At 43.6% G+C, this 25,012-nt stretch overlaps 1 long non-coding RNA gene across 1 annotated transcript; it reads left to right on the forward strand.

Annotated features, from left to right (window-relative positions):
- The first annotated feature begins 2,255 nt into the window (after positions 1-2,255).
- Positions 2,256-19,824, forward strand: LOC132652169 (uncharacterized). Its single transcript, XR_009589646.1, has 4 exons — positions 2,256-2,379; positions 17,287-17,470; positions 17,927-17,979; positions 19,608-19,824. It is a non-coding gene; the product is annotated as an uncharacterized LOC132652169 (long non-coding RNA).
- Positions 19,825-25,012: the final 5,188 nt, after the last annotated feature.

A 25,012-nucleotide genomic window follows, 5' to 3' on the forward strand; every position in this document is an offset into this window, starting at 1 on the left:
AAGCTGACCAGATTCTCTAGTCCCTTAGCACTGTGAGCAGAGCTAAGTTACAGAGAAGACTCAGAAAAACTGAGCCGCGAAGAAGCCTCTGAGACCAGACCAGCTGCCTGAGAGAAGCAGAAACCAGCTGAGCTGCCTGGGAAAGGTTTAAATCAACCGAGGCAGCTGGAAACAGCTCTCCGACCTGTTGAACTGTCTGCAGGCTGGGTAGTGTTCTCCAGGTTCCCAGCTTGGTGAGCTGTCACCTATGCAGGGCTGGGCGTTGGTGATGGAGCTGTTTTTGAGTAATTTCTATCCGATTTTGGGTTGTCCCTGTGATTGCAGAACTAGTTGAGCACTGAATGGGCAGAGATGTTTAAAAGGCCTCGCAACACATGAGGCAGAGAGCTGTTCTGAACAAATGCTCACAGTGCCCCTGTTAAGCAACACTACAAAGTGCCCGGGGTCAAAAAGTAAGTGAGCCAAATGCAGTCAGCAGTCCAAAGGGCAAGAGAATGATGAAAAGGAGACAAAGCCAAGATGTGGGGGAAGCCAGAAGGCTTTAGGGCTGGTGCCAGCCAGGCTGAGGGGACTGGAATGACATAGATTGCTGCTCTTAGCAGCCACTCTCTGCAAGGCTGAGAGGATGCTTGTGTCTGGCTGTAGTTAAAACTTCAGAACAAAAGGCTGAGCCAAAGGGAATGTGGCAGGAACTCAGCTGACAACAGCACTATGTTACTTTAGGTTCCATTTAAATTTATTTATTTCAACAGCTACCGAAAACTGTGATTTTTTTTTTTTTTTTTTTTTTTTTTAGGTGTATGTCGAGCAAATGAAACCTCAAGTCATTGCTACGAAGTAGGTGTAGCAACTACTGTTATAATTTGGACTGTCCAGAATTTAGAATTTGTCCTACGGAGGGATTCATGATCTTGGAAGTCTTGCTGAGGAGAAAGTCACCTCCCAGTGTATAGCCCCCTTCCCATACTCCTTTGCAGGCAGACATGGATACATAGTCTCATTTCTAGTTGTAAATAAGTTTTTCAAGGGTAGATTGAGAAAGGGGAAATCTCTGTTCTAGTAGCAAGGCTGGCTCCTGAGGGCAGTGGAGTAGCTGAGCAGTGGAGACTCTTAGGGACCCAAGGGTAAGGCAGCTGCTGTCAAGTGCAGCATCTATTCTTCAGTGGTGGCTGCACTGAAGGTGGAAAGCGATTTGGGTATGATTTATCATGTTCTTCCTGGGCCTCGTCTCCAGTCACACATCTTTAAAGGCAAATCCCTCAGCTTCCTGAAGATTCTGGCAGTTACGCAACCTCCTTGGGATAAATTCCTCCCTTACTCACATAGTTACTTTTGTACCAAGTGCTGTAAGATGGCTAAACCAGACTAAAGTCAGGAAAGCAGACATTTCCCTATGTCAGACTGTCAGACTCGGGGGTCCTGCTGGGGAGTATGACCCCGTCGGACGATGGATGCTGCGGTTAGGAAACAGGGAACGACTGTGCATGATTCAGTTTCTAGGGGTTCGGAGGAACCAGCGAGGCTGATTAGCAGCTCATTAGGATCAAGGCGCTTGCTACAAATAAGGGAAAGGAATTTGCTGCCTTGTTGTTAAGAGTGTGGGCCACAAGCGAGAACTGAGAACTGCGTCCCCAGGGTTGCAGGCAGCGGGAGCAGGGATTCGACAGGGGACACAGAGCTGCAGAACATCATCCCAGTGGCTGTGGTTTGTTTAGTTGTTTTATTAACTGAATAGAAGGTACCTGGGGAAGCGGAGGTGGGGACGGAGTCCCATGGTCTGATTCTCTTCTGTTATGTAACCAGCACTAGGGAGCTTGCCTTCCACACCTCGCTTCCTTCCGCACAGGATTATCTTCTACCTTCAGAACAAACCCCCAAGCAGATATTATGAACTCAGTATTACAGGGCAAGCCTGGGGACTCAGTTAAGTCTGTAGCGCTGTGGTGTTGAAAAGCTTGATCCCAGGCGGTCTGGCTCTAGTCCCATTAGCTTTCCATGAAACACATTATCCTGCCTCCTTTGGGGAGGGGGAATCCTGTGTCAAGGAATCACTTGTGCTCTGCCCCCAGAGGATCTACCCATAATTCCATCTGAGTCCTAGCTCCCTGCCGGAGTAATGTGGGGCTAAAGATAAGTCCCAAGCTTTCTCCGGAACTTGATTAAGGTCAGCTGCATGATCAGGAAAGTATCAGTCAGGAATAAATCTTTCTGACCTAAAATCAAATTCCACGATTCAAACATCGGGTTGTGTAACCCTCCCAGGCCTGCTTTCTCCCGCAGAGGAGAGCGCAGACACTGTGTCCATCTTCGGTGGGAGGATGCTGTCTGAGATCAAGCGTGAGAGTGGACTGCGCGGTTCCGATCTGCCAAGTCACACAGGTGGGCATAGAAGGGGGTGACAGTGACTTGCCGGGTATCGTAGTCAGGATGAAAACAAACACCTATGACTTAGCAGTATTGTGTGAGGATTAAGTTGTGTCATCTTTAGTCCTCTGTACAGATCGAGGCCTAATTTTCTTTATTTCCTTTAAAAAAAAAGAAGAGATGTTTTTATTATTAAATTCATGTATTTATTCACTTTACATCCTGATTGAACCCCCCCTCCCAGTCTCCCCATCATACATTCCTCCCCCCTATCCCTCCTCTCTTCTCCTCAGAGAAGGGAAGCCCACCACCGGTACCAACATGCCCTGGCACAGTAAATTGCTGTGGAGCTAGGCACATCCTCTTCCACTGAGCACGGTTATATTTTAAATGAAGTGGAAAAGCTCTGAGAGGGCTAGTGTCTTTCCCAAGATCCTGGTGATATATTAGGGACTCAACCTGTAACTTCCTCCCTCTATAGCTGAGTCTCAGGGCATATGTGGTATCAACCAGACATGGCCAGCTACACCCAAGAAGAGTTCAAGTTGTTACCCTCATTCAAGAATCAGTCACCAAGACCTAGTTATTATATTCTGAACATAAGAGATACGGACCCTGACTTCTCGGTAAAAGAGGAAAAGACTTTAGATAAAGCAATAAATAGGTGTTTTGTTTTTGCCGTGTGTTTAAGATGGCAAAAATGTAGAAACATAGGAGCGTGAGGGAGACTAGCCCCGTGGATCAGCTCGGGGCAACGAAGTCAGTATCAGAAGAAGTTGTGGAGTTAGACGGAGACAAGCAAGGGGACAGGAGAAGAAATTGTTGGCAGCACATGAGGCTAACACATAGGCCTTGAGGAAAGAACTCTAGTCTATGGGCTAGCTCACTGGAATGATAATATGCAAGTACTTATTTTGGCTCACAGACTCTTTTGTAAGGATTTACATATCAATAGTAAATGTGACAAAAATCAAGCTTTGCCTGAATACTTCATGTGGCACGACATGGAAGATCCTCACTGTTTTTGAGAGCTGACTGATAATTTGATTTTATGAATCATCAATGCTGAGAATGCCCACGTGGCATGAATGTACAGTACAAAAGGCAGAAATATGTATAAGGCCGTTGCAAAACTTATTGGAAATTCTGCCTTAATCACAAGCTAAAATTAATTTAATGGCATTTTTATGAGCTCATTGGCAGCTCAGATGCAATTCTTACAATCAAGCATTCAAAGACAATATAATTCAAACATATACTAATGTGTTACTTCCTTGCTGAGGCATGATGGTGGGAACATCTTTGTCTTCCCTAATTAAGCCATTACCTTTCCATGAGAGCAGAAAACTGTGTGTACAGTAAAAGCACTGTGGTCCGTAGCAAGCAGTGTCTCCGAGGATGGAGTTTCAGGGCACTCCTTGGGATGAGTGACAGCATGCACGGCGAACAGGGCACACGTGTGTTCTGAGCTGAGGCTGCAGTGACGTTGTGCTATGGAACAGTGTGAGCATAGCCGGAAGCACCTTGGACACTGGGATTTTATTTGGGGCTTATTTTTGGGCATTGCGCTTTCAGGTGTCTTTTGCTGTTGTCAATTCTTTGGAACCCTCACATTCTCTTAAGCAACCCTGTATGGGGGTCATGGCTTACAGTTAAAGAAGTTGGGCTCTGTAACATCTTTAAATATGCACACACTATTCTCCACTGCAAAAGCCCCATGAAAATGGAAAGCATTTGACATAGTTAATCGCACTACTTTGGAGGCATCGGAAGCCAGGTATTCAACTGATTTTTAATGAAAGATATTAGAAACACCAGCTTTCCCCTGTACATAAGGTAACTAATCTGGATTGCTACTCCATTGATTAAGTACTTACAATGCACTATGTGAAATACATCTTCAGATCCCTTGCCCTGAAGGATATAACTCACCCATTCTTTCTTTCATTCAATATGCTAATTTTACTGTCTTCAAACAACCATTTCTTAGGACAAAAAAAAAAAAAATCAACATTGAACTTTTCCTAGGCATTTGCAAACATGGGAATTCTCGGGTCCTGTAAGAGCCCTGGTCTGTAACTTAAAGAAACATTTTGTTTGACACAATTAATATGTTCCCCAAAGGCAAAGTATATATCATGTCATACACTCAGAGCACTGAGGATACTCCCAGGGGAAGCTTGTGATGAATAACTTAGTAAAGCAAAGGACAGACACTTCAAAACCATTCCTTAATATATGCTGTTGCCAAGGCCAAGTGTTGCATTGGGATTTAAGGATGGATCTTAAAGTGTCTGTTTCCTTAAAATGGACTAAAACCCACTGGGCTTGCTTGTTTGTTGACATCTGTTTGCCTCTTGGCCTCTTGTGCTTCTTCTTCTTTCTCTTCCTCCTCCTCCTCCTCTTTTTCTTCTTATTTTTCCTCCTTCTCCTCCTCCACTTTCTCTTCTTCCTCTTCTTCTCTCTTCTTCCTCTTCTTCTCTCTTCTTCCTCTTCTCTCTTCTTTTTAAAAATCTCTTTTCCTTGTTGTTAATGAAACTCAGTTCTTTTGCAAATAAAAATCACATCTCTACCAGCAGAGGGTACTGTTTGAGCGTTTAAGTAGACCTGTCATCTTTGTTTTTCCAATGAGAACAGTATCTGAGTCACAGGCAGGCATGCTGTTCGACCGGAAAGACGCTCCTGAGATAGCATGCATCAGTGATAGTGTTTCAGCATCATTTTGCAGAATATTTCCTTTGTTCTCGGCTGCTTGGAGGGTTGTTCATTTCAAATGTGTTTGCAGTTTGCATATGTGTGTGTAGGTGAAGGCACTGGTCTTGAGGTCAACCAGCATCTAAATCGGACAAGTGCTTAGTCCACTTTGGGTTTCAGATTCTGAATCAAGGTATCAGCCCCATAGGAACTCAGCTTGCTGCAGGAGCATCATGAATAATTTCTGTAGTAGCAAATGACATCATAAAGCAATCTGGCATTCCCTGTACACTGTAATCGATGGGCCTAGATGTCTTCTAGGCTATGGTGAAATGCACTTATCCTCTCACTGGGCTTGAACACTTTAGAATTACTCGGTGGCTGCCTGTCAGTATAAAGTGAGTCATGTTCAACATCCAGTATACTGTGAACATTTTCTCAAGACTTTCATACACATCTGGTCATCTCGTTTATAATGTTGGACTGTATATTTTATAGTGAAATTTAAGTACTTTGTACTTTTATAGCACTTACTTTGTAACTTTAGTTTTTATCAAAGTATAAATGGAAACCACGTATTTTAACTGTGAGAGTCACACTTGGGCAGACACCGACAGTTTTCCATCCCACCCTTCTCTGACTTCAGTGTCTCTGCTCAGGTATAACTTTTAATTTTGGAACACAATCTTTGGTTAGCCCCCCCATCGCCGAAGTCGTCGCTCGTGTTGCTTACTCTCAGGTGTTTGCTGTGGTTTGGCTATAGCACGAGCATGTTGTCCAGGGTTCATGTGTTAAAGCTTGGTCCTCAGGGCGGTGAAGTGGAAGACCTTTAAGAGAAGGCGGGGTAATTATAGACCAAGCTAATTATTTCACACGAAGGGGATCAAAGCCGTTCATATGGGAACCTGCTCAGCTCCTCTTAGAGCAGGTTCTAAAGCATAACACTCACCTTTCTCATGCTCTGACTTCCTGCCCCGCCACGTGTTTTCTCTTCTCCTGCGCGGGACATCATCCACCGGAAGGGAGCACACAGAGGGGCCTTTCACCAGAAGCCACTCTAGGCTAGCCAATGGTGAAATTTCAGCCTCAAAAACTGCCAGCTAAACAGATCTCCATCCTTCCGTACAGCAAGGCGGCTTGTTATAGCAAAGCCAGGTGGACTTTTCTAATACTGTGAATTGTCTTTTCGGAAAGTACTGATGGATAAGAACGTTAGCCCCACTGTCCCTCGACTCATCATGTTTCTGTCACAATGCCTCGGTCACCTGTGCAGCTTCAGGAAGAACACGGACTCCTTCCCCAGAAAGCAGTGTGTTCCCAGCGGCCTTGCTGTCCTCTCACACCGCTGTCAAGATTACTAACAGCATCCTCTTTCTGCTCTCTCTTCATAATTCTACCTTTTTTTCTCTATGGTATGTGAACTAATCTTTTACCCTGGAACTCAGTGTCAAATAACGGGTTAGTTACCATTATACTTCTGTCTTGTTATGGTGTGGTGTATGTAGTTTGTGTGTGTGTATGTGTGTGTGTGGTGTGCTTGTGTTTGCATGTCTGGGGGTGCCTATGCATGCATATTCTCGTGGAGGCCTAGGGTCTTTGTGAGGAGGCTTCTTTGATTGCTTTCTAGCTTATCTATGAAGGCAGAGCTCTCACTTCAACTCAGACTTCATTCATCTGAGCAGTCCCGAGCCCTGGGCTTACAGACAGGCTGCCACAGATTTTCAGGGCTTAGGTGGCTGCTATGGGTGTAACCTGTGTGGTCCTCACACTTGCAGAGCATGCTTTCTTTCCATCCACAGGGCCATTCCTCCCCCCGCCCTTTTTTCCTTAAATGTCATTTGTCTTTCTCACATCCACATTGTTTTCTTTTCTCTTTCTTTTCTTTTTTCTGTTTGGCTAGAGATCTGATTTTTTTTTTTCTCTCTTGGAAATTTCTTCAGAGGCTTCCCACTCGGTGGCCATCTTCTGCACCTGTTCCACAGTGATCATCATCCTGTGCTTCACTGAGCATCTTTGTCTTCTGCCATTCTCGTGTCTTTGTGTCCTTCCTGTTGCTTACATAGTCTGCAGGAGTGAGGAAGTGCTTTCCTGCTTTCTCCCAGGGTGGGGAAAGCAATCCATGGAAGAAATATTCCGTACACTCACGCTTGAATAAGAATATAAGTCAGGGCTACAGCTGGCATGCAAAGTGAATAAACTGCAATAAATAAAAAATAAATTGTAAAAATATGAGTCAGTATGGAAGATCCAATTACAAAGAGGTTTCTAGAACTTTGAAGGCATTCTCCCCGTCTATTAAATGTTCGATATTCTGCTGTGAAGTTCAATACTGTTTAATTTAATATTTAATATATTTTTTTTGTAGAGAATCTGTTTTTCTGTTGGCTTATATCTTCAGTGACTGTCCTGGATGGAAGGATCTTCCACAGCCACTTTCAGGCACAAAATTCCACTATATCTTTCAAATGAACAATGACCTGCCTTCCTTCCCTTCCTTTTTTCTCTCTGTTTTGATACTAATTTTCCATAGTTCCTAATAAATACTTGTTAGTTTTCCTATGGTGTTTTAGCATATTTTAATTTTACCTTTTAGGAGGTGCTAAAGACAGCTTATATTCTAAGATTCTCATTTCTTTTTCTTAAGCGTAGTTTGGTTTTTCCTTAGCCCTTTCTGTTCCCCTCTACCGAAAACAATGCGCTCACAAATCTTTCTGATGATTTTAGAATCCTCACAAAAAATGTGTTCTTCATATTGTCAATTCTATGTGAGAATCTGTCCTCTCCAGAGTCGCTTATACAACATTCCCCCCCACACGTGGGAATCTGAGCAAGGCAGGCATCGTGAACTGGACTAAGATTCCCACCACAGAGAAACAGCGGCCCTAAAGCTCAGCTGCGAGTGGATTTCTCTTCTAGGCTAGGCTTGTGTTTTACACATGTCCCTTTGCCGTCTGAACCTTCAGAAGCACGAACACTGTGGCCTTTTAAGAGTCATGTATCCTCATCACTGCATCTCTCTACTCTCTTCATTTTGCTCTGATCTGGGTCTTTGCATTCCTGTCACCAATTAGCGCATCTGTACTCTTAATCTCCAGAAATTTGTAGACGTGTGTTATCAACGGATAACAACTCTTTATTTTGACTTTTTACCTTATGAATTTATACTTATTTATATTCTCTATCTGTGGTGTTTGCATATGCACATGTACGCATACATGGAGGAGGTTTTGTGTGTGTGTGTGTGTTGGGGGGGCATGTACTTGTATACATGCCCACAGAGGTCAGAAGAGTTTGTCAGAGTTCCTGAACTGTTGCTCCCTGCCGGGCTTCATGAGGCAGATTCTCTCTCCAAACTTAAGGATTACTGTTTCAGGTAGGCTGGCAACCCACCGAATCCCTAAGATCTGCCTGGTTCTATGCTCCGCAGAGTGCTGGGGTCATCTGTGTGTTCTGCCACACTCATCTTCTTGTGAGCACTGGGGGACTGACACTCAGCTCTCATCCTTGCTCAGTAAGCACTCTTCCTCACTGAGCCATCACCCTGGCCGCCGAAGGCTTTAGTGACACTTCAGTGGGCTTTTGGTTGGCAGAGAATATAAACACATGCTCCATCTACCATTTTATGCAGAATCACAGACTAGGTGGACTGATCTGAAATTTCTGCATAATTTGTTTATAGCTTACATCATTTTGACATACAGACATGCACATACACAACAATAACAATAAAGAAAAGGAAGTCACAGATTTGAGAGGAAGAAGCGGGGACAACGTGAGGAGTTGGAAGGGTAGAGGGTGTGGTAAAATGCTGTAAATAAATGTTTGGTGTGGTAAAAATGATAGAAATATCAAATTTTAAGAAAGTTAAAAAATATTTTTAAAAAGCAGGTCCCAGAAAGATGCCCAGTGTTTAAAAGAACTTACTGTCTCTGATTAGTTTCTTTAGATGTACAGATTTTAGTAGGTTTATCCTATATTATATGTCTATATGAGTGAGTATATACTGTGTGTGTCTTTCTGCTTCTGGGACAACTCATTCAGGATGATCCTTTTCAGGTCCCACCATTTACCTGCAAATTTCATGATTTCCTTATTTTTCATTGCTGAGTAATATTCCATTGTGTAGATGTACCACAATTTCTGCATCCATTCTTCAGTTGAGGGGCATCTGGGCTGTTTCCAGCTTCTGGCTATTACAAATAAAGCTGCTACAAACATGGTTGAGCAAAGAAGAAGAAAACAGGAAACAAGCTAGGAACCTGCCACAGAGGACCTCTGAAAAGCTCTGCCCTGCAGACTATCAAAGCAGAGACTAATGGCCAACTGTTGGGCAGAGTACATGGAATCTTATGTAAGAAATGGGAAATAGTAAGATCTGAAGAGGACAGGAACTCCACAAGGAGAGCAACAGAACCAGAAAATTTGAACACAGGGGTCTTCCTAGAGACTCATGCTCCAACCAAGTACTATGCATGGAGATAACCTAGAACCCCTGCACAGATGTAGCCCAGGGCAGTTCAGTGTCCAAGTGGATTACATAGTAATGGGAAGAGGGACTTGACTGCCTCTGACATAATCTGATTGGCTCTTTGATCACCTCCCCCTGAGGGGGGGGGCAGCCTTACCAGGCCACAGAAGATGACAATGCAGCCACTTTTGATGAGAACTGATAGACTAAGATCAGAAAGGAGAGGAGAACCTCCCCTATCAGTGGACTTGGGGAGGGGCATGCATGAAGAAGGGGGAGGAAAGGAGGAGGGAGGGGCTTATGGGGGACACAAAGTGAATAAATTGTGATTAATAAAAGTTAAAAAAAAGAAAAGCACTTACTGCTCTTGCAGAGGACCTGTTTCTCGCCATCTAAGTTATGGTTTACCTGTAACCTGAGTTCCACAGAATCTGCTGTCCTCTTCTGACCTCCCTGGGCTCCTGCGAAACGCGGTGCACATACATGCACCCACACGCGCCTGTGCGAGCACTCGCACACAATAAACAATATACATTTTTAAAATAAACATTTTAAACGTAAAGAGCCCTTGAAGTTGGAGGAGAAAGTGGTAGGAGGATAGGGGCAGGAGGACCTGGATAGGAAGGAAAAGAGATAGATCTGAGCAAATGTGTCATATGCATGCATGAAGTTCGCCAACAATAAAAAGGATACCTTTTGCACACTTATTTTTTTTTCCTGGTGATGTCTTAATATTGGAATACTTAATTCTAACCCAAACATCTGTTTAATCCATTCTAAGTAAAAAAGTGTGCCAATTATCATAATTTTTGGTTCTTTTTAACAATGCTATAAAATGGATATTACTATCTCATTTGAAGTGAGAAATGGAGGTTTGTTTGTTTTTTGTTTTTTTTTTTTTCAGTAAGAGGATGAATCTGCTTAAGATCAAAGAACTGCTGTGGTGAACAGCTTTGTGCCAGCTTCTCAGCGCTTTTTAATTCAGTACCACGCTATCTCTCAACTACCTCACTGATAAAATCAAATAAATACAACAGCACAAACAAACGATGTGGTCTGTCTACATAAATTCCCAGTGCCCCAGGGCTTCATGGAGAATGCTTTAGTTTAAATCTTGGGTGTCCTTTTAACAATATTTAAGACTAGTCCTAAATATTTGATATGGTTGCTGCATTGCTGTCTTCTACTGGGGACTGTGTGGATGACTTCTATACACAAAATAAATGCTGTTATGTAAAGGAAAGTCGTAGTTTCTAAAGTCCTGGGAGCCAGGGCGAAGGTGCAACCATTCTATGCCAACTGCCTTGCATTCTTCTACATCTTGCCATATTTTAGGTCAGATAATTCGGCTTATAACATTCAAAACTGCATTAATTATGGGATTTTATGACAGGGTTATGCAGTATCTGTTTGCCAACTGGGAAAGAAAGATAATTATACTTGAATGTAGGTCAAATTTAAGAAACTTTTTCAGGCCTGTGGGAACCATGTTTCCTTACAACTCAATGTTAATGACATTGTAGAGTGCAATCTCTATTGTATGACCCAGTTCTTTTGGGTAGAGAGGAGTTTCCTTTTTTTTTTTTTTTTTTTTTTTAAGTGAAGAGAAACCTGCTTGATTTCCTGTAAGGCAATCTGGTCAGCTGTGGTAGGTGAGGAATTGGATCTTGTTGGTTCTATAAAGCCAATGAATAAAGCTTTGCCAATAATTGGGATGGCTATGGGTGCATTTCTAGGGTCAATTATCATAAACATCACTCTCCCAACTCCCTTAAAGCTGTTTCTTACTGCTTTTTTTGTTTTTCTGGGAAGATTTTTATCTTCTATGTAGTTGTTTCATTTTTTTTTTAAAACCTTGAAAAATTATTGATGTTTCTGGGTTTTGCCCCCCCCCCCATCCCATCAGGCAGACTCCTGAGTTCCCTTAGTTTCCTTTTATTAAATAATAAGGTTAAATACTAAGAGTGAGGGCTACGGAGATATCCCAGTCAGTTAAATGCTTGCCATGCTTGTAACTTCAGCCACTGCCTGGGGGAGCCCCCTGGGACTCATTGGTCAGATCACCTCACCTAATTGGCAAACTCCAGGCCGCAGCTTGTTAAAGGAAGCCAATGGTGCCTTAACAACAACACCCAAGATTATCCCTTGGTCTTGGTCTAAATATGCTCCTGAGAGCACACATGGACACACACACACACACACACACACACACACACACACGCACACACACACCAAGGGAGAATGAGCTCCTCTGAACCTAAGCATTTGATATGAGGGTTTGATTCATTTTTTTTTTTAGCATTCCCCATATCTCTGCTATGCCTAATTAATCTTTTAAATTAAGGTATTATACTTACGATTCCCAAATCTCTGCCCCATCCCACCCAATCTATTCCTCACCACCAGGAACGAAAATGTAAGAGAATAGCAGGCTGCTTAAAATTGATTTCATAGCACACCATGAAAATGCTTTACAGTGGTTTTAGGTAAGTGTCCTGAATGGTGTATGATTTCACATGAGATTCAGCAAACTAGATCCACACTCCTAATAGGCAGAGCAAAGTTTTGGCTTTTGACACTGTAATTTAGATGATTTAGTGGTCTAACTGGTGCTGGGCTTAGGGGAAAATTGCTTCTCTGAATAGGGAAGGAGAGAATCAGATTAGTCTAAATTTTAATTGACAACTTCAGCTGAGCTAGGTTTTTGTCTGAAATATTTCTAGTTTCAGGTGTTTTCTTCTTGGCCATATATATGTATATATAGCAACAAGCTGGGCATTGCTCAAGTTTACAGTCTGGGCTGAAGAGGAAGCTATGAAGGTCAGCTTTAGAGACACGTCTTATTTCTGGGTCACCCAGGGCAATAGCATATGCATGCAATAGCAGAGAAGCCTCATATTTTGCTCTCCATTGATGACATCTCCATGAAACTCTCATGTTGTTTATGGAGCACAGTAAAAACTCACAAGGATCTGTATGGTCTAGATGCATCTTTCATGCTGAACCCCTGCAAAAGAATGCAGAAGAGAGAGTCTATAAAATATAGTTATTCCTAAGCTTCTGAAGGCTGTTAATTTCCACTTCGGAGTCCTTCTGGGTGATGTGTGAGTCGGTACATTCATCAGTGTTATGCACTTCGTGTGAATAAGGAAGTCTGAGATCAGCATTGACCAGGAGGTGAGCTGGGCCTCGGTAATCCAGCTGTTGTTTGTCTTTTGGGTGTAGTATGTTTAGCTAATGCTGTTGACTACAGTTCTAAATGGGTGTCTCTCTCTAAGTCTTTAAGGGAAAGATGTAATCTCCAGGCCTTGGGCACATGAAGAAATGCTCAATTATTCTTGACACTCCTGAGGCCTCAAAGCAAAAAGTAGATTTATTTTCTTTAACGAGATTTATAAGATACCTAAGAAAGAGTGCAGAAACGCTGCCTTCATTAAGCTGGGCATTGCTCAAGTTTACAGTTCAGGATGAACAGGAAGAAATGGAGGTCAACTTTAAAGGTGTGACTAATTGTAAGATCATTCAGAGATGCCCCAGTGATTTGTGGGTAGTCATTCTTTCATTTCAAGATTTTAATTTTTAAAAATTTTAATGATTTCAGTTTATTATTATTATTCTTATCATTTATTACAATATATCCTGGCTGTGGCCCCCCTATCTCCTCTCAACCCCTCCCTCCCTCTTTTCCCCTTGTATCCCTCCCCTAGTCCACTATATTCCTTTTGCTTTCCCTCCTTTCTCTCCTTACTCCATGAGCCCCCTTTGGCTGTCATCCTTTGGACTGCCCCCCCAATGACAATGACTTTGTTATTATGGATAGTCATTTTTAAATGTTGGAAGATCCATACCTATGATAGAGGATGAATTAGGGTTTTTTAGTTTAGTTGTGTTGCCTTAAATTCTCTTTAACCCTCTAGGAAAGTGGTTCTCCACCTGCGGGTCATGACCCCTTTGGGGGTCACATATTAGTTATTCTGTTTATCAGATATTTTCATCACGATTCATCACCGTAGCACGATTACAGTTATTAAGTAGCAGCAAAATAATTTTATGGTTGGGGGCTCACAACAACATGAGGAACTGTATTGGAGGGTCATAGCATTCGGGAGGTTGAGAACCACTGCACTCAGACTTGAAAATAACAGAAGTTGTTCCATGGATTGTCAAAAGTGGAAATGAGAGAGGAGACAGGCTTATCAGCATAAATAAATTCAAAATCTTCTTAGCAAGGGGGCAGCGGGTAGGTGGAGGAAAAATAGACACGGGACTGGCATTTTTTCACCGCCTACTCCGTGCCTTGCACACTAGTAGATGCTTTTGCTCATTATTTCATTTAATCCTCACTCAGGCCTACAGGCTTTTGTTATCTTCGTTATTATAAGTAAGCAAACTAAAGGGAGAGATTAAGAAGATCACCTTTGGTTACGTGAGAAGCCCATGGGGAAGGTGCTTCATTGACTCAGGTGTTTAGCTAAAACATAATGCTTTTCCTAGTACATCTCAGGTAGTAAGTACTATTTCCACGTCTCACTCCGAGTGAGTGCTGCTGGTCTGTGACTGTCACGGTCACCCTAACTCTTCGTGGTTGTGGCTGGTGGAATCATCCTGTTCTGTAGGACTTTGTGGAATGTGGGAAACCAGAATCGGTCACGTCAACTTCGTTCATTTATTCAACGCACGCTTGTTTCTGTCAGGGTGTTGGGCTAAGAATGGTACTCTATCCGGTGCTGAGAGAGATGTGATTCCTGTCTGTGTGAGCTTGTCACTGCAGGTGACCATGTTCACCTTTCTGTGTTCACTCTTTCCACAGAGAAAGAGGCAAGCTGTCATATCCAGTGAGTGGGACCGAATGGAGCCCCGTGTTCAGGCGGCTATAGGAATGAGATGTCTGGGTAAACTGAATATTGTGGTTATGTGTGTATGTTTGATATTAGAACTGGGCTTGGCCTTAAAGCATGAGTAAGTTCCAGATGAGGTAAATTTCTCTATTCATTTGAACTGTTGCCCCTCAATTGCTTTCTAGTCTTTTGAGGATTGTTTTGCTGGTTCCAAGATGAGGAGAGTAGGACACTTCAGTAGGATCTCACCGTCTCTGTTTGAAGGTGTTTTCCAGAAAGGAAACAGAGTTTCCATCCTTCAAATGTTACATTGTTTTCATTTACTGTGCCCTGAAAAACAAGCAGGTGAGTTTAAAGTGAAGTTTTCAGGTGATTGACATAATATATCATGAAACTATCTATACAATCATATTATTTTTAAAACCCCATAAGCATGCAGAAAACTATATAGAAAGAAAAAAATTAAAACACCACACACAGAGGAGCAACCTGGGATCATAGCTCACTGTCAAATGGAATTTTATTCATGCTATTATGATATTTTCCTTAGAAAATGTATTTACATGCTATTCTTATAATTAGAAAAACACACAAGTAAATTTAATAAAGACCAGCTAAACAATCTTGTGACGTTCCAGGAGAGAGAGAGAGAGAGAGAGAGAGAGAGAGAGAGAGAGAGAGAGAGAGGATTGCTGACCTGAAATAAGATGGGAGACAGCCTATCCCAGGGGCCAAGAACAAAGGCTCTAGGTCTGGAAGGCTTGGGCTTGAATTTCTGCTCTCATGCTCACAGCTATGTGTCACCTGGATACATGACCTGGCCTGTTTGTGTCATAGCTGTTCCATCCATAAACAGATTAGGACCTAATAGTGTGGCTGAGACCATCGAATGTCTTAGAATGTGGATATGTTTGAATATTCAGAGTGAAGCCTCTATAAATGCTACCTTCTATTTTAGGAAACAAACAGGATTGGGTTGGGGGCAGTGGGGAGGAGGGATAGATATTTAAGATAGCAGTAGACACCTGACTGATACCATCTTGGAGGTATCTATCAAATCCTGTAACTCCTTGACCATCACTTCAGCTGTAGAACCTGAGGGTCACATTAGGAGAACATTGTAATGGCTGCCAGTTCTGTGCCAGTTCTCTGCCAGGTGTTTAACTTTGCCTTCCGGAGCTAAGGGTCACATTCCTTGGTCTCTCCATTCAGTTCTGTAATTAGTGGCTCGCTATTCCTAGCACTCATTCTTTAGGCTTATGTTTTCTCTTGTAACTAACAGGTTGACTGTTCATATTTCAACAGATCTAAAATGGCCCTTCTCCCTTCTCCCTGTCCTGTTTTTGGCCATGGACAAATCTACTTCTCTGGAGATTGTTGTGGAAAATCATACAAGTCAAAGGAAAGACTTTCTACCTCTTTGGTGCTGCTTATGTGAAAACAGAAAGATGAATTTCTCTGAGTTTGAGGCGGTGGAGGCACCCTGGCACGCTGCTTACTGTTCTAATTATTTTAATTCAAAACGAGAAGCCATAAAGCATTGAATACGTTAGTATTTAGACAGTGTCAAGAAAGATCTACGTGGTTGTATTTTGAATAAGCAGCATCTACCAAGTTAATGCTGCCCTCTTAACTGTTTTGTCTTTGCGTTTCTCAACCATTGAGCCTTTGTGGAAATTTGGCATTTTGTTCACTTCAATTCCTAAGACACGGGTAGAACGGATGCTTAATTTGGATGTTACTCTCCTTTTCCACCCTTGTCTCATGACTACATGTTTTTCTATTATGACCTTAAGTGAGTTTTGATGGCATTGTAACTATTCATCTGTTCAGAGAATTCTTTGAGCCTTTCCTGGAGGTCTTCATTTGGCTTTTATTGGCCTTGCTGTGGGTCATAACCTTCCTCAATACCTAGACTCTGCAAGAAGTGGAACAGTCATGTATAGACCCTGGCCATGACCCTGATTCATACTCCAGTCATGGTGTCTTCCTCCTTCCTACCTTAGGCACACATTCTTGTTACTGTTGCTCTTTGTTGAAGTTTTTGTGTGCCCAGAGTGTGAATTTGTGTGTTTTTGGCTTTTCCTCTTACTGAATTTTTCTCATTCATGTATTGGGACTATCTTAATGTATCATAATAAAATTTAAACATGATTCTCAACTTAGAATGTACTATAATATCTTATGAAGCTCTATGAAAATGTGCCCTGAAAGCACTGCTTTATCACAATGTAATTGGCATACAAGGACCTACGTCTATTCTCAGTGTCCAATTGCGAACCCAGCTTTGAGGCTTTGTCTAGAAGCCCCTTCTTGGGAACTGGCCGGTCTTTCTTCCTGTCTTCAACCTGAGCCTCTCAGGGGCATTGCCATAATTCTCTTTAATTACTCACTTCTAAAGGTCCATTTTCAATCCCTCTCAATCAGGCATCTAGGCTCATTACTCACTTGAAATTGCTCTTTAAGGTTCAGCTGCCAAACCCAGTGGGTATTTGTCTAGCCTTTTAAAGTGTGGATTCCTCTTGACATTTGCTCCCATTGGCCAATCTTTATTTATTTATTTATTTATTTATTTTTGGAAAATTTAAACTTTCTTGGTATCCACAGCAACCAGCGTCTGGCACTCTCTTACCACTGACGTGGTTACTTCTCAGTGTCCGCATTCTGCTGGCCCTTATGTTCATTTACCCTCCTTCACTCTCTCTGTCTCTAGGCCCTTCCTACGTGAGTGCCTGCACCCAGGTACTGTTGAGTAGGATCAAACGCATGTTAATGAGTCCCAGCAAACGATTTTACCTTGAGCCTTCCTGAAACTCAAACCCACGAACACAAAGTGGATTTTTTCGGACCTCGCTACCCACACATACCACAGGCGTCTGAAACGGTACACCGAAAGTTCACTTCGCTCTCCTCTCTTCGCAGACCTCTTCTTTCTGGATTCTCTGGCCTACGACACGCGCTTTGCCCGTGGAAAGCTTGCAGGGTTGGCTGCGGGAAGTCAAGTATGAGTGCTGAGGGGGAAAATCACCAACAGGCCTGCGCAGTTTCTGTGAGCCTTGTGTGACAGAGCAGCAAGGGGCTCAGCGGTGTGGCACAGCCCCTGGAGGTGAGACCCCGCGTGAAACTGTTACTGGCAGGGCTGATAGGTGAAAAGAGTATGCAAGCAACCAGGGAGATTAGCAGAGCGGAGGGGCTAAGTGCTAATGTCTGCGGAGCAGAGATCTCATCCTTTTCCATACTCAACACACGGCGATTTTCCATGTGCAAGGAGAAGCCTCAGTGTATAGAAGGTGGTGGTTGGGGGTAGGGTGGGGGAGCTGTCGGTCTTAACCTCCACAAACTTATATTCTGCCACTGCCAAATTTGACAACGACTATGGAAAATATTAACAGAAGTGCGTTTTTAGAAAGAGATCGATGCTACAAGGAAAGAATGGAATGGGCTAGAAGGTGATAAAAGGTTAAGGTGGTTCCTTAGACAACGTTGTGAGGGGAAGTATCTCAGGGGTGAGGCATTCCAGCTGTCTGTTGAGTGGATAAATGAAGCTTTCCTTCTCCCTCAGCTCTACAGAAAAAGGCCTGATCTGAGACCCAACTGTTTGAAGGGATCCACTGGGTGAGTGAGAGGCCTTGAGTTTATTAGAATCTCTTTAGTATACTGGGACAAATGCTTGTTTTACTGTTTCCAGGATTTGAGACAAGATGCTGGTTAAACTCTCCTTCCTGACTTGAATGTTGTGTGTGCACATGTTCATGTGTGTGTGTGTGTGTGTGTGTGTGTGTGTGTGTGTGTGCGGTATGTGTGTGTAATGAGTGTGTGGTACATGTGTGTGTGTGTGTGTGTGTGTGTGTGTTTAACCCAAGGGAAATAGAAAACTCTGAGTAGAGACCCTTCTCAGTGGTGTCTGAAGGGAGCTGGACGTAACAACGAGAAAAGCCTGGTCTCCTTCTTACCATCAACGGAACCTTTAAACCCCACAACCTTTCCAGCGTGCATGGGGGCAATCAAAAGCCCTTGCCTTCTAAGTGGCATCCTGAGTGCTCATAGAGAGACTGGATTCAGGACACTGGTTTTGGAAGTAGAAAAGGTTTTCTAGCAGGAGAAAATGAACAATAAGAAAGGAAACAAATCAACAAGTGTGATGTCCGGGAATGAGAAACACTGCTGATAAAGAGGGGGTGAGGAGCCGGCCATTAATGAAAGAGGCGCAAGCTTGGAGACGGGAACGCTTACCGGGAGCAGATGTCGCCTGTTTGGGTTCCCCCACTTGTTTGTTATCTATGTAGTAGCCATTGCAGGCAATGACCTTCAGTATGACATGTTCATCTGATATGTATGGCAGTACTTTGATGGTATCTCCTTCTGTTATTCTCTCTTACCCCCCTTCCACGTCCTCAGCATTCTCCCTTTCACTTTCGTGAGCCTTTTCCTTCCCACGTGAGAGAAATCATGTGACCCCTGTCTTTGTGAGGCTGAGCTGTTTACATTAACATGAAAAATTCCAACTACTTCTCATGCAAATGCAGTGATTCTATTTTTCTTTCGGCTGTATAGAGTCCCACTGTGTGTATACACACACCTTGTTTTTTTATTTTATTTTTCCCATTAATCTGCTGATAAGATACCCTGGCTGATTCCTCAGCTCTGGCTGTTGTGAATAGTGTGTCATGCGTGTGCAAGTGTCTCTGTGGTGAGCTCACTGATCTCCTCAGGAGTGGGACAGCTGGTTCATACAGTCATTCTACTTTTCAGTTTTTGAGGAAAGATGATACTCGGCTAGAGAGAGAAAAGTTCCAGCCATGTGGTGGTGAGTTAGAGGAGAATTCGTAATACAGAGGGAGGAGCAAGAGGGAGGATTGTGGGTAAAGTGGAACCTGGTATCGTCACAGAATGTGGGGTAGGCCAGTGTGAATTATGGCAAAAGAGGTGAGGGAGAAGCCATCTCAGGAAAGGCAAGGCCTCCTGTGCCACGGGAAGGAGTTGAAATATGCTCTACATTCAGAGCAAAGCCAGGGAAAGCTGTGGATGATGGGAGTGACGTGATCTGGTGCAATTAGCCTTTCAGCAGGAGCACTGACTGTTCTGTGGAAAATGGAAGCAAGGGTATATTTCAATCCAGGATGGTTCCTGATGCGTAGATGCTTTGGACAAATATTTCTTAGGAAAAAAAAGTCATCAACCTATCAAACATTATAAAATGGATATCTCTGGCCTTTAAATGAGTTGTTTTCTTACTCCCCAAGGACAATGGCTTTCAGAACTTCCAATGGATTGGTCCCAGAACCTGGGAAGAAAATATTTCTTCAAAGCAGAGGGCAACAAGTCTTTGGCCAGAGCACGACCTGTTCAGCAAAAGGATTAATTTCCCATTCTTGACTTTGCTGTTTATATCACTTTTACCTTTTAATAAGTAAATTGTCACAAACATACAATTTAGACTTAGAAAGAAAACTCCTTTTTGTCCTATCGACTTCAATGTCAACAGAAAATTGCTTTCTCAAGTGTTTTCATTTTTCTCAATAAACCAATGTCTTAAAAAAGTGTGTGCCCAGTTCTTTATTGGGGATAAGGTTGATAAAGAGCTTACATGTCATTTAGTTTTGTTGTAGAAGAGGGAGACTACAAATAAAATTGAGCTTGCTGCCCCTTAAGAGAAGAGATCAGAAAATGAATGTGCATCAGGCATTGTTCTAGGTGGAGGAAGAGGGCTTAGCAGAGGTCCCTTCACCTTGACCATTTTGCTTCCTCCTTGGAAGTCCCATAACTGCTGCTGGGGATTATGACTTTTCATAAGTAGTAAGGAGAAAGCACTAAGATTTGCTGCTGTTAAAGAGAATACAGAAGTCACTGGGTCTTGATGTTCCCTGTTTTAGGTTTCTCCTTGAAGACGCTTTTCTTAGAGAATGCATAATGCTGATCAGGGGAATTTCTGCTTGAGATTTTCAAATGACCCAGCAGGTACCAAGACAGAAGCTTGCTGAAAGCATTTTGAGAGGAATATGGGCTTTGAAGTCAGCCTGGAAGTTGAGTCTTGTCCCCAAGATGACTGCTAGGTGGCATTCCACAAGTCACAGAGGTCTGTCCCCAGGAAATGAGCAGCCAGGGAGATTGCTGACTGTGAAGGACTGGAGATACGGTTGCTGGCCACTGTTTTGATTAGCATTGTTTTTATTCTCTTGGTCAGCTTCTCCTCCTTAATGATCATGCTGGGGTTTCTGGTAGCATCTTTATTTTGGAAGAGCGTGTTCCAATGACTCAGGTCAGTGTAGCACACATCTGAAGTTTTGATGAATGTCTTATTAGAAGGTTCTTATTAACAGGCATTCCAGTTAACTCATTACAGCTTAGCTTGAAGAGTGAGCATCAGTCCAGAGCTGAAGGCTGCAGCAGAGTGTGAGGATGAGTTCTGTCCAAAAGAAGCAAGGAAGAGTCTTCACCGGAAGAGGTGGCTTAGTGGCCTGCACAGAGACAAGATAGACTGAGAAAGAACCTGTCCCAGAGGTAGACCCACCATTGTGACGGACCAGGCACCACAGAGAGGGGATCCTCAGGAAGTGCAGCATGTAGAGCATGCAGCACGCCTGTGCTGAGCATGGCAGGGGCCAGTGTGTCATTTTTCAGCATAGCTGTTGACAGAAGACTGAAAGCAGGAAGGGCAGGTCCCCACAGGCCTAGTGACAGGCACAGGAGAGAGTGATAATAACAGTGCTAGGCAGCTAGGCAGCAGCTGATCAAGACCAGAAACTCTAGCGTGAGAAGTAGGGTCTTAGAAAACCTTCTTGTCATTACTCCCTACCTTACACACACACACACACACACACACACACACACACACACACACACACACAAAACGTACATATAAACACACATATACACACCCCTATACATCATCACCCCAAACATACACACACACCCTCACCCCAAATATATACAACCCATGTATAAACACACACCCTCACCCCTTCCCACCCCAAACACACACAGCCCATCAGACACACACACATTCACACACACACACAACCCATACACAGACACAAACATACACATATATTCTTACCCCAAACATACACAACCCATATACAGACACACATACATTCCCACGCACTTACACATACACTCTCTCACACCCCCCCCCCCATACACAGACACAAAAACACATACCAGACACACACTCCCCTCTGTTAAAAGTCACAGCTACTAATGAAGCAAAGGCTGTAGCGTTAGAAGCACTGTTTCAGTCCTGTTAAATCATGGAATATCTCTGTGGTTTTGAGCAAATTCCTCAAGCCTTCTCTAGCAGAGGGCTGCTGTAGACTCATCTGAAGAGGGGTGCTGTGAGGAGGAAATGAGGTCACGTGCAGCAGGTGAGACACAAGCCTGGCACCTGATGTATACTCACTAAGTGGTTGGATGAAAATGGAACCGAGAGCTCGGCCAGGCTCATACACGAGAGGGAAGATGATTCCACACAGAGCTGCTGTTGGACGGGAGGAGGGGCAAGCCAAGCCAAATGCCAGATCCCAGATGGCAGAGCTCATTCACTTGAGGTCTCTTCTGCCCAAGCCTCGGGAAGAGTTCTATAGTTTTGCACAGGGTTGTGTTTCTGGAGAGAGTCAAAAGGAGGGATGCTGGGTCTAGAACCGTGGATGCTACAGCATCTCACAGCAAGCAGGGGTGTGAGCGAGCTGTTCTGGAATGGAGGTAGGTATAGCAGAGCTGTAGGCAAACCTAGGAGCCAGGTAGAGGGGGCAGCTTCGGGAGCAGCAAGGGGTCCTAGGAAGTGAAGAGCACCCACTTGGCTCACCTCAACAGAGTTCTGTGATAAAATCCCAGGGAGCTGAAGGCTGGCTTAAAAGGTAAGCGGGACCCAGCCTGGAATGTTCAGGAGTGGGGACCATTTTCAGTAACCGTTGGTTTAGTAATAGATGGGCAAGGGTGAGGGAGAAAGTAAATAAACAAGAAAGAGCACAGCTGGTTGGCTTCTTGGGCATGGTGCAAAGAGAGGGGCAGAGCTACCTTAAGAACAGAGGAAGCCTTCCTTCCAAACAGAAGGTAGAGATGGAGAGCAGCAACAAGGTGGGAGTGAGAGAAGATGACAAAGGTTTTATGTGGTGGCCTCTGTCTTAGTGCAGAACAAGAGGGTCGTGCTGGCTGGTCTTATGTCAACTGGACACACAACCTGGTGTTATCTGAAAGGAGGAAACCTCTGTTGAGAGAATGCCTCCATAAGATCCAGCTGTAAGGCATTTTCTTAGTTAGTGACCCTAGAGGGAGGGCCCAGCCCATGGTGTATGGTGCCATCCCTGGGCTTGTAGTCCTGGGTTCTATAAGAAAGCAAGCCGAACAAGCCATGAGGAGTAAGCCAGTAAGCAGCACCCCTCCATGGCCTCTGCATCAGCTCCTGCCTCCAGGTTTCTTCCCTGCTTGAGTTCCTGTCCTGACTGCCTGTGGTGATGAACAGCGGTTTGGAAGTATAAGCAGGAGAAACCCTTTCCTCCCCAGCTAGCTTTTTGGTCACTGTGTTTATGTCGCAGCGATAAAAACCTTAACTGAGACAATGATCATCTTGGAGGGGTCAGGGGAGGCTGAAGCCGTGGCTTGAGCGGAAAGTGTCGACTTTCTGACTGCAGTGAATTTGTGAGGGAGCTGACTGGAGGTGAATCAGCCGCACGGCTGCACTTCTGCATCTCTGGAATGCACCTACCCCAGGCTGGGGCTCAAATGGAAACAGAAAGTCAGCCATACAACTGGCCTAAAATAGTAAAACCAGCCTCCACCCTCCTAGTCCAGGCAAATCATCTGCGTGGCCATCCCCACTTCCTACCACAGCTTCTCTCTGTAACACCCCTGAGCAGTTTCCCTGCCACCTTGCTGTGCAGAGCCATCTCAGTGAGGCCATCTAGGTAACCCGGAGGCTTGCTGCCTGCTTGGTTCTCCCTTACTAGGATCTTGCAGACTAGAAACCCTCTCTTCTTGCAGTGCTTTCCTGGATGTTGTGTGTCATGCTAGAGCCTTTCCCAGTTTGGACACCATCTATCATCTATACCTGTTTATTTATTTAGAAGTGCATCTGTTTCTTACTTGTTCGAGACATGCTTGGTCTCCTTTGGCGATGCTGGCCTGGAACTCTTTTTATCCTCCTGCCTTCTTCACCTCCTGACCTCTAGGGTTACAGGAGTTCACTACAATGTCCAGTCCCAGGTCTTATGTTAAAAGTCACAAGTCCAGTCTTTTCTGGAATCCTAATAGAAACCGGTTGCTACCCTATAATCCCATGTACCTCAAATAGAAAGTGTATATCAAATTTATAATATATAATATAAAATACATAATATATAATACATAATATATGTATTTTATATATATATATATATATATATATATATATATATATAACATTAAAAAGGGCAAAATGCAGGATGTTTCACTTGGATTACAGGGTCTCCTATTCGTACATGAGCCCCAAACACACATCAGAAATGCATGCCCGGAAGGAGGTACCTGGAGTGTAATGCTCTGAGGAAGCCCATGAGCTATGGTCCCACCGACCTTTGCCTTCCTCCCTGGAGTCTTTCAGTGAATTCCACCTGCTTTGTGATGCATGCTTTCATGAGTTCTTTCCCAGTTGACATCCGTCAACTCTAACTCCACTGGCTACGATGTCTCTGTTTTGATAAAGTCTATACACAGAAAAAAAACCTCCTCAGAACTATAACAGAAGACACAAGGGGCTTGGGTTGGAACTGATGACTCAGAAATCTTATCATGGAGTTCTGCTAATAAAAAGTTCAGGAAATGTGCCAACAGTGTGTCACAGACTGAACAGGGAAGTCAGCTTTTATGCTCTCTTCAGAGACTCCTGGTCCATCTCTTCAATTCTCCAGTGTTAACCCTGGCTGTAATTCTGGCCAATCCTGCCCCACCCCCACCCCCAATACCCAAATCAACACTCGAATCTTCATGTTTGTGGCTGGACCGGGTCAATATTACACCTCATCATTTTGTAAGGCAATGTGAGTCTTTTCAAATGACCTTTCTTTCAGAAAGACACTTGCAGGGATCATCTGAGCCTCTAGAAGCTGCAGGTATAAAGCCCTTCATCGTGTGCTTGAGGGAGGCCAACCTGGGGTAATGATTAAGTCTGCAGCAGTAACTATCACATGGACAGATTCAGAAATTAACTGAGGTCATGTGGCTGTCTGAAGTGCAAGGACAGGTGGCACAGGCTCCATTTTGCCTTCAATTTCTCTTTGAAGTTAATGGGTATGGCAGGTACTTATCTGATCATGGCATTTGGACCAGTGTGTTCTGCACATTCAGGACTCTGTAATGAGATGCAGTGTTTATGTTACAGGCTCTTCCCTACAGACTGCAAAAATACCCTTTGCTCAATCCTGTCTAATCATTACAAGTGTCAACAGTCAAAGCTAACGACAGAAAGTAGGTTTATAGGCCAGTAACCCTGCCTGCTTGGCACAAAAGATCTATTCCCAGAAGAAAAAAAAAAAAAAGATTTAAACAATTATGTGAACCTCAGTGCAGCTAAGGGAGTGGCCGTGGCTTGGGGATTTCAAAATCATATATTTTTTTTTAAAGAATCAGATTGAGTCAACATTTACATGTGTGAGCAGTGTGGGAAGGTCGGGGT

Source organism: Meriones unguiculatus, chromosome 2 (genome assembly GCF_030254825.1).
Source record: "Meriones unguiculatus strain TT.TT164.6M chromosome 2, Bangor_MerUng_6.1, whole genome shotgun sequence".
NCBI lineage: Eukaryota > Metazoa > Chordata > Mammalia > Rodentia > Muridae > Meriones > Meriones unguiculatus.